We start from the raw sequence: 9,324 nt of genomic DNA on the forward strand, positions 1-9,324 counted from the left end.
AATCCAAAGCAAGATTCAGAACAATGTATATACATATTGTTGGGATATACCGGCTGACCCTTATACACTGACTTATTTTCGGAACGATCCGACTGACATCCGACTCTATCCACCGAACGGACAGATGACTCCGATAATGGCTGCCGACAATATCCGGCCAAACAGGCCAATACTGTTTCCAACTGATCGAGCGGCCGAACCCATATCACCGACTCACTGTCGGGGGTGGCAGCTGACATCCGACTTCCGCAAGGTACCAGATTAGCTGACGGTGTTTCCGAGTCATCACCCGACGTCCCGGCAACCAAATACCGACATATAGTCGGCCAGTCCGTCCAAACGCCGTACAACCGCCATGGGCTGTTGTCCTGCCAAGGACATGCTGTACGACCGTCATGGGACGTTGTCCTTCCAAGGACATGAGTTAATGACCTGACAACCCACGACGATTTGATAGCCCCCGATGATTTGACAACTCTTCAGTTGTCTACACCATTAATGGCGGGACCATACCGCATTCTACTATAAAACGGGGTAAGGCAATGGTTTTGGTAAGCTCTCAAGCTCTCTCTCGCTGAGCCCCTGATTTTTTCCACTGTTGCCTAGTCTCCTCTCTGACTTAAGTGTCGGAGGATTTTCGTCGGAGACATCTCCGATTAGTGAGGACTTTCCTTGCAGGTGCTCGACCCCGACGATCAGGCGACGAGGAATTGGCCGCAACAGATTTGGTGCGCAAGGTAGGGGATCGAGTCGGCCACGGCGGCGGTAAGACAGCGAGCTCCATAGAGCTTGAAAAATCCCTCGAGATGACAAAAATCAGAGCTCAACGATCGAGAGCTACCGGATCGATGAGGCACTCTTTCAATCGGGAAGAGGCCCCTCCTTTACCCTCCATGGCGGAACCCAGCTCTCCGCATCCTGTGGTGACCATGGAGGTACAGATTGCGGTGATCGTGCGGCAAATGACTGTTCTGACGGACACGGTCAAAAATCTCCAACAACAACCAACTCAGTTGCCACAACCGTCGGCGGAACAACCGCCGGCGCATCCGATGCCGTCCAAAAGCAGCCACTGACGCCCGCATCAACTTCCGTCTCCTCAAGAGCAGCCGTCTCAGTACTCCCACCGAGAAGGGGGGAGGCGGCCACAGCGCGACACCCACCGGTCTCGACGTCCCTCTCCTTCCCAGCTGGAGCGAGCGAGGAAGGAGAAGCGACCGCGGACACCGTTCGCCTCCCTCTCAAATTCGTTGGGAGGTTTGACCCCTGGGGTTTCTCAACACCGATGGTTGGATGACTACGAACGTAAGTTCGAAGAAATCGACCGTCGGCTTGCCCAGCTCCAGACAGATGGTCAGAAGTTTTCAAACGACGTCGACTTTCGGACCACCCAACTTCTCTCCCGATTTATCCTCGACGAACCAATCCCTAGTCGGTTCAAGATGCCTCATGTGGAGCCTTACGATGGCTCCACCGACCTAGTTGATCATCTAGAGAGCTACAAGGCTCTCATGATAATTCAAGGGGCAACCGATGCCCTCCTCTACATCGGCTTCTCCGTCACACTTCGTAAAGCTGCCAGGGCCTGATACTCTGACCTCTGCTCAGGAGGTATCCACTCCTTCGGGCAGCTCGAGCATTCTTTCGTAGCCCATTTTAGCACCAATCAGAAACTGCCACGAACCTCGAACAGTCTTTTCTCCCTCAAGCAGAGAGAAAATGAGATACTCCGACACTTTATGGCCCGATTCAATGTGGTCATACTTGAGGTTCGGGACCTCAACGAAGACATGACTATCTCGACCATGAAGAGGGGGCTAAAGGGGTCTCGATTCACATATTCCTTAGACAAGACCCTCCCCCGGACATATGCCGAATTGCTGGAGCGCGCGTACAAATACATGCGCACGGACGAAGGAGCTTCCGACCGACGTCTGACCGAGAGCAAGGGTCAGAAGGAGAAGCAAAAGAAAAATCGGGCTCCTGCTGAACCCAACAGGCCCCCGACTGATAAACAGGTCTCGCCCTGACGACGGAGCCCGAGATCGCCCCGACGGTAGAGTCCGAAACCGACGCATTGCAGGTATGACTTCTACACCCCTCTCTCCGCTCCTCGTGAGCAGATCCTAATGGAGATCGAAGGAGCAGAATATCTGCGACGGCCTCCGCCTCTAAAGACAAAGGGCCGCGACTGAAGAAAATACTGTCGATTCCATTGGGGCCACGATCACAACACCGAGCAATGCATCCAACTCAAGGATGAAATAGAGGCCCTCATACGATGAAGGTACCTCAAAAAGTATCGAAAGGATCTGCCGGCTCGATCCCTTCCCGACCAACGATCCCAACCGACTGAAGAGGTAGCAAACAATCAGCCTACTGTCGGAGTCATCAACATGATCTCCAAACGACTGGACTGAGGGACGACTACTGAAGGAGAGTCGATGAAGAAGCCATGTCAGGATGATGTAATCATTTTTACAGATGAAGATGCTTGGGGAATCCAAACCCCCCATGACGTTGTTGTTGTCTTGACAACAATAACGAATTATGATGTAAAAAAGATTTTTGTTGATAATGAAAGCTCGACTGACATTTTATTTTACTCGATCTTCTCCTGAATGCGACTGTTGATCGACCGACTCAGGAGAGTCTCTACGCCCCTAGTAGGTTTCGTCGGGGATACCGTCACAATGGAAGGAGAAATTGCTCTTCTTGTGACGGTTGGGGCCGAACCACGATAAAGCACCATCTACTTGACCTTCACAGTCGTCCGAGTACCTTCGGCCTACAACGCTATACTTGGAAGATCCGGACTAAACGCTCTCAGAGCGATAGTCTCAACATATCACTTGCTGGTTCGATTTCTGACTAAAAATGGAGCTGAAAAAATGCGCGAGGATCAACGGCTCGTTCGGCGATGCTTCCAAATTTCAACTCAAAATAATAAATTGAAGGATTCTCTGTCGGTCGACAAGTTGGACCAACGGAAGAGGAGGAACGGGGTGAATTGGCTGAACAACTGATTTCCATCCCGATGGCAAAGAATCCTGAACAGGTGATTTGGGTCGGGTCGCAATTATCCGACCCGGAGCGACAGTAGCTGATAGAGCTATTGAAAGCCAATGCCGACATATTCGCTTGGTCGGCAGTAGATATGTCCGGCATCCCTCCAGAAATAATAACTCACCGACTCAACATCGCCCCTGGCATGAGGCCGGTGAGACAGAAGAAACGGTCTTTCACCTTCGAAAGACAGAAGGCCATTGACGAGGAAGTAGACAAACTACTCGAGGTGGGCTTCATCAAAGAAATCAAATATCCCGACTGGCTCGTCAATGTTGTCATGGTGAAGAAAGCCAACGAAAAGTGGAGGATCTGTATCGACTACACTGACCTGAATCGAGCCTGTCCGAAGGAAAGCTTCCTACTGTCAAAGATCGACCAACTGGTGGATGCGACGTCCGGTCATCGACTGCTCAGCTTCATGGATGCCTTTGTCGGATATAACCAAATCTAGATGGCATCCGAGGATGAAGAGCATACGGCCTTCGTGACCACCAAGGACCTTTACTGTTACAGAGTGACGTCCTTCGGTCTGAAGAATGCCAGAGCCACCTACTAGCGACTTGTCAATAAGGTCTTCAAAGCTCAAATTGGATGCAACAAGGAGGTGTACGTGGACGACATGCTGGTGAAGAGCGCACAAGCTTCAGATCACGTCCAAGACCTGAAAGAAATTTTTCGCACGCTTCGACGACATCGGATGAAGCTAAATCCGATCAAGTGCGCCTTCGGGGTGACTTCGGAGAAGTTCCTCGGGTTCTTCGTTTCTCAACGCGAAATTGAGGCCAACCCCGAGAAGATAAAGGCGATTATCGACATGCAGCATTCGAACACCAAAAAAAAAGTATAGCAGTTCAATAGAAGGATCATCACACTCAGTCGATTCATTTCTCGGTCAGCTGAGAGATGCCTCCCATTCTTCAAAATCCTGAGGCAGACAAAGGACTTCTCTTGGCCGAATGAGTGCCGGCAAGCCTTCATAGATTTGAAGAAATATCTGACTTCTCCACTCCTACTTGTAAAGCCAGAAGTCGGAGAAATATTGTACCTTTACTTGGCTACCACCCCAGAGGCAGTTAGTTTGGTACTCGTTCGGAAGAACGAGAGCCGAATTCACCAACCCATATATTATACCAGCAAAGTGCTCCACGAGGCCGAAACTCGATACTCAAGAGCAGAGAAAATGATATTTGCCTTGGTCATATTAGCGCAATGACTCCGTCCGTATTTTCAAGCGCACGCCATCGTGGTCCTCATCAACCAACCCTTGAGGGTGATGCTGCATCATCCCGACACATCAGGACGACTGGTGAAATGGGCAGTGAAACTGAGCGAGTTCGACATCTAGCACCGATCGCGATCTGCTTTGAAAGTCCAAGTTCTGGCCGACTTCATTGCGGAATGCCCAACAACCGACCAAATGTCGGAAAATGGAGGCTCCAAAGAAGCTGCGACTTCTGAATATAACCCCAGGTCAACTTGGGTATTACACATAGACGGAGCTTCCAATGCTCAAGGGAGTGGGGCCGGGCTCCTGCTTACCAACCTGGAGGGAGTAGTTACCGAGTACGCCCTCCGATTCAACTTCAAAGTCTCTAATAATCAAGCCGAGTATGAAGCGCTTCTCGCTGGCTTGAGAGTGGTGAAGGAGCTCGGGATCGACAGCCTCAGAGTCTTCTCCGACTCTCAGCTGATTGTAGGGCAAGTCAGAGGCGAATTCGAAGCGTGGGATCCGATCATGGTGAAATATTTTCAGAAAGTGAGAGATCTCGTGGCGCACCTCAAGTATTTCGAGATCTCCCACATTCTCAGGATGGAGAATGCTCGGGCCAATGCACTGTCCAGGCTTGCGACATCTGCCTACGGTGCTTTGGGCTGGACACTCATAGAGAGTCTCGAGCAACCGAGCGTCGACAAAGCTGAGGAGGTGCTACAACTGATGATCGAGCTAAGCTGGATGGATCCGATCGTTCAGTATCTGACTGATGGAACCAGCTCCGAAGACCCCACGGAAGCCAAGCGACTCCGATGGATGGCCTCCCAATATGTAACGATGGACGGGCGACTCTACAAAAGATCATTCTCCCTTTCCTTGCTAAAGTGCCTGGGACCAACGGACGTGGACTATGCACTCAGAGAGGTGCATGAAGGGATCTGCAGAAGTCACCTGGGGGGCAAATCCCTGGCCTACAATGTCCTACGGCAAGGTTACTACTGGCCCACCATGAAGAAAGATGCGGCTGATTTGGTTCGGAGGTGTGAGCTATGTCAAAAGTATGCCAACATACAACACCGGCCCGTCAACCAGCTGACTTTCATTATCACCCCGTGGCCCTTCGTCCAATGGAGAGTCGACGTACTCGGCCCTTTCTCTCCGGCGTCTGGCCAAAGAAAGTTCATAGTCGTCGCAATCGACTACTTCACCAAGTGGGTGGAGGCCGAACCCCTGGCACAAATCACCAAGCATAAGATGGAAGACTTTATCCAGAAGTCCATCATCTCTAGATTCAGACTGCCACACACTATCATCACCGACAATGGGTGACAGTTCGACAACCAAGACTTTAGAGAGTTCTGTGCAAGATTTTATATCACGCACAAGCTGACCTCGATCGGGCATCCACAGTCCAACGGAGAAATCGAAGTAACCAACCAGACCATTCTGCATGGATTGAAGACTCGACTGAACAAAGCCAGAGGCCTCTGGGTCGAGAAATTGCACATCTAGTTGACTCACCTTACGTTTCGATCACATAGGAGACATCGCGTCAAGAGCACATGGAAAGACTAATCTAATAAAGTCTTTTCGCTTTTCACTTTTGAGGAAGGGGGTTTACCAATGGGACAATGGGATAAGATCTCTGGTTCAGTGCCACATTAAAGGAAGGCTCAAAAGCCAAGTCGGGTTGAAGTCGGACATTGATTGACGTTCGTTCAAAGCAATCAGTTGGGGAAGCTACAGCGTAACAGCCTGGAAAACAAATCCCAGAAAAGGCTTCCATATTCAAAGATCAATGAAGACGAGCATTCTCGAATTTCCCTTGGCCTTGAATTCACTCTGATTGACGCTACCGAACGACACCCCGTGTTCCGATCGGAGAATCTCCTTTCAATTTGACCTATGGGACGGAGGCAATGATCCCACTCAAGATCGAGCTACCATCGACTACAGTTAAGCAGTACTGTGAACCAGGCAACTCCGAGTGTCAGAGAGCTGACTTGGACCTCCTACCTGAGCTCCGACGTGAGGCTCAACTCCGCATGGCTTCCTACCAACAAAGAGTGGCCCGATACTACAATGCTAAAGTTAAGCCAAAGTTTTTCAGACCTGGAGAGCTGGTTTTAAGGAAGGTGGAAGTCTTGAAGCCTCTGGATTAAGAAAAACTGTCCTCGAATTGGGAAGGACCCTATAAGATAGTGGACACCTGCCGGTCGGGCGCCTACTGACTTGAGACCCTGGAAGGGACGGCCATTCCCCAGACTTGGATGCCGACAATCTGAAATTGTACCATCAATAAATTCTGTATGCTCTTGTTCGGAATACAACTCAATTTCAAAACCCCAGAGTCAACAAAGTTCGTTCCTCCGTCGTGGGTCGGCCCATGTCAGAAGTACGAGCCCCGACGCTCCGACTTGGGCCCAATATTTCATTGAGAATCTACGGCCCGATCACCGATGACACATCAAACTCTTACGAGAACTGTTCTGCCTACACTAACGGAAGGCTAGCGCTGGCGATGAAACCTCTCTAAGTTGAAGCCGCGCTCCTTCCACAGTCGACTCTCAGTCAGCGCAGCTGGCTAACTTGCCGACTTGGCTTCGATTAAGAAGGACAAAATGTCAAGACGATCGAGGTCGCACTTGCGACATACCAACTTGGTCACGATCAATCGAAGGATATTCAGCTTGCCATCGTTTATTATACATCGTGATGTATATGCCCATCAAGGGTCGGACAATGGATATTCGACTTGTCATCGTTATCCTAACCGAATATGTCGGACACTACTCGACTATCGAATCGTCGAACGCTACTCGACTATCAGATTCTACAGAATGATCGTGTCAACAAGCTATATTTGGAGATTGGTCGACATTCGGCTCGACGTGCACGCCCGACCAAGGTCTGGGCGATGGATGCTCACCTACAGTCGACACCCAAGCTAACTGCATCGGATGGCTCTCAACTATCGGATCCAACGCAATCTGTATAACAGTCAGGACGTCGGTCTGCGATCGAGGCTTGCTCTGCCCTTAGCATGGCGCACGCTACTGACTACCTTGATCAACTACGCTGGATCCCACCGAAAGTCCTAATGAGGTATGTCGGATCTACGACCTATACCCTCGGGGATGTCTCGACGAGACATACATTTTGAACCGCATACAGAGAAAAATTTGAAAAGTCTTCGATTTCATTTAGTTGAAGTTAGACTTACAAAATTGGATCGAAGCCCGATTACAAGTATCAAAGGCGAAACAAAAATAAAATAAAAACAACGAGCAGATACTTCGACTACTCGTCGAAATCGACTTCCTGGACCGAGAAGGGTTCGGAAGCGACCGGTGCACCCGCTCGGGTTGGAGTGGGATCGGAGGTTGGAGCCACCTCACCTTCGATAGCTCGTTCCATCGACTCAAGGACAGCCTCCTCCGCAGCCGTCAGATCCTCCAGTATTGGGTTGGCCTCCTCCTCTGTGGCTTGATCTTCCGACCCCAGAGGACGACGCTGCTCAGGTCAAGTTTCGGGTCTAGCCTCTGAATTGCATCCCGGCATCCTCATACCCCACTCGGTAGGAGGCGAAGCCGCTCTCAAGAAGCTCCTCTCGGTACTCGTCCGAGCCGCGAAAGTCCTCCACCGCCCGGCTCAATGCCTCTTTAGCTGACTTTGCCTCCGCCTTCGCTATGTCGGTGTCGGTTTGGATGGAGGACATGTTCTCCTCGACCTTAGCCAGATTTTTCAGGTTGGCCCGAAGTTGTTCGCGTTCGGCCTCGAGCTCACTGATGCAACCATCCTGCTCACGCCGCAGTCGATGAACGGAACGTGTCTTGCACTTGGCCTGCTCTCGAGCCGACTGAAGTTCGGCCTCCGAGGCAGCCAGGCCATCGGTGAGTCAGAAAATCTTCTCCTCGAGCCTGGCCTCGCGGTCGACCAACAGCTTCAGCTGTTCCACTAGCGTCGCCTTCTCGGCTTCGATGGTTTTCGCCCTATCCTTCCAGGCCGCCCGTATGTCGCCAAACCTCCGGTACTCGACCTCCAACTCAGACATATTGTAGATCAGCTGCAAGTAGAAGGCCGGTCATTAGAAAAATAAAATAATGAAAATAATAATGGAGAGGAAAGAAAAAGAAGACCTCACCTTGATCATGGTCGGGTAGAATGAAGAGAGCATCTCGATCACCGACTGACTCTTCAAGAGCTCCCGATCTGCCGGGAGCATGGTTGCTTGACACAACCTCCTGGCCAAATTGTGGTTGGTCAGGGCCGATGCTTCCTTAGGAACCCGAACATCGGACGATGCGATGCGGTCTGCCGACCTTGAGTCATCCACCGGTGCCATCGAAGCCTTCCCCCGATCGATCGTCCAGGCCCAGAGATCGGAGAAAGATGGAAAGCTTGAACTCGACTGAGTTCCTCCCGAGGGTGTGACGGGAGCTGCCGCAGGTCGTTCAGGCTCTCGTGCTTCAATCCGAACCTCTTCCATAGGTGAGGCCATCGATACTCCTTCGGCTACCCCCTCCGCTGCCCCTTCCTCGGACGTCGCCTCGGGTGGCACCGTCGGTGCCGATAGGCGATGACTGGTTCAAAGTCCAACGCTCGTTCGGTGTCAGGCTGCACAGCCACCGTTGCAACGGCAGTCGGGGATGATGTCTGGGGCCTCTTGGGTGGCCGCGAAGGTCCAGCCCCGGGTGCCGGTCTTTTCTTCGCCGCGTGCTGCCGAATGTCGGCATCTGTTAGTCTTACTCTCGACGGCATGCCTGCAATTTCAACGAAAGATTAGCACAAATCCGAAGACAGATGAAAAAGTCAAAAGATGATCGACAGATCGAACTGTACCTAAGTGGGGAACCGAACTTAGGCCGGCATCATAGAGAGCTTGCTCGGTGACGAGCTCTCTTTGCTTCGGCACCGACATATCCTTCAGTCGGTGAAAGTCCTCTCGATCTTCTGCCTCCACTCGACTATTTTCGTTTGACTGAGTTCGGAGGTCGCCCCAGCAAGAAGAAAACCCCCGGGGTAGCGAAGAAGAAGCGAAG

This window comes from Elaeis guineensis, chromosome 4 (genome assembly GCF_000442705.2).
Source record: "Elaeis guineensis isolate ETL-2024a chromosome 4, EG11, whole genome shotgun sequence".
NCBI lineage: Eukaryota > Viridiplantae > Streptophyta > Magnoliopsida > Arecales > Arecaceae > Elaeis > Elaeis guineensis.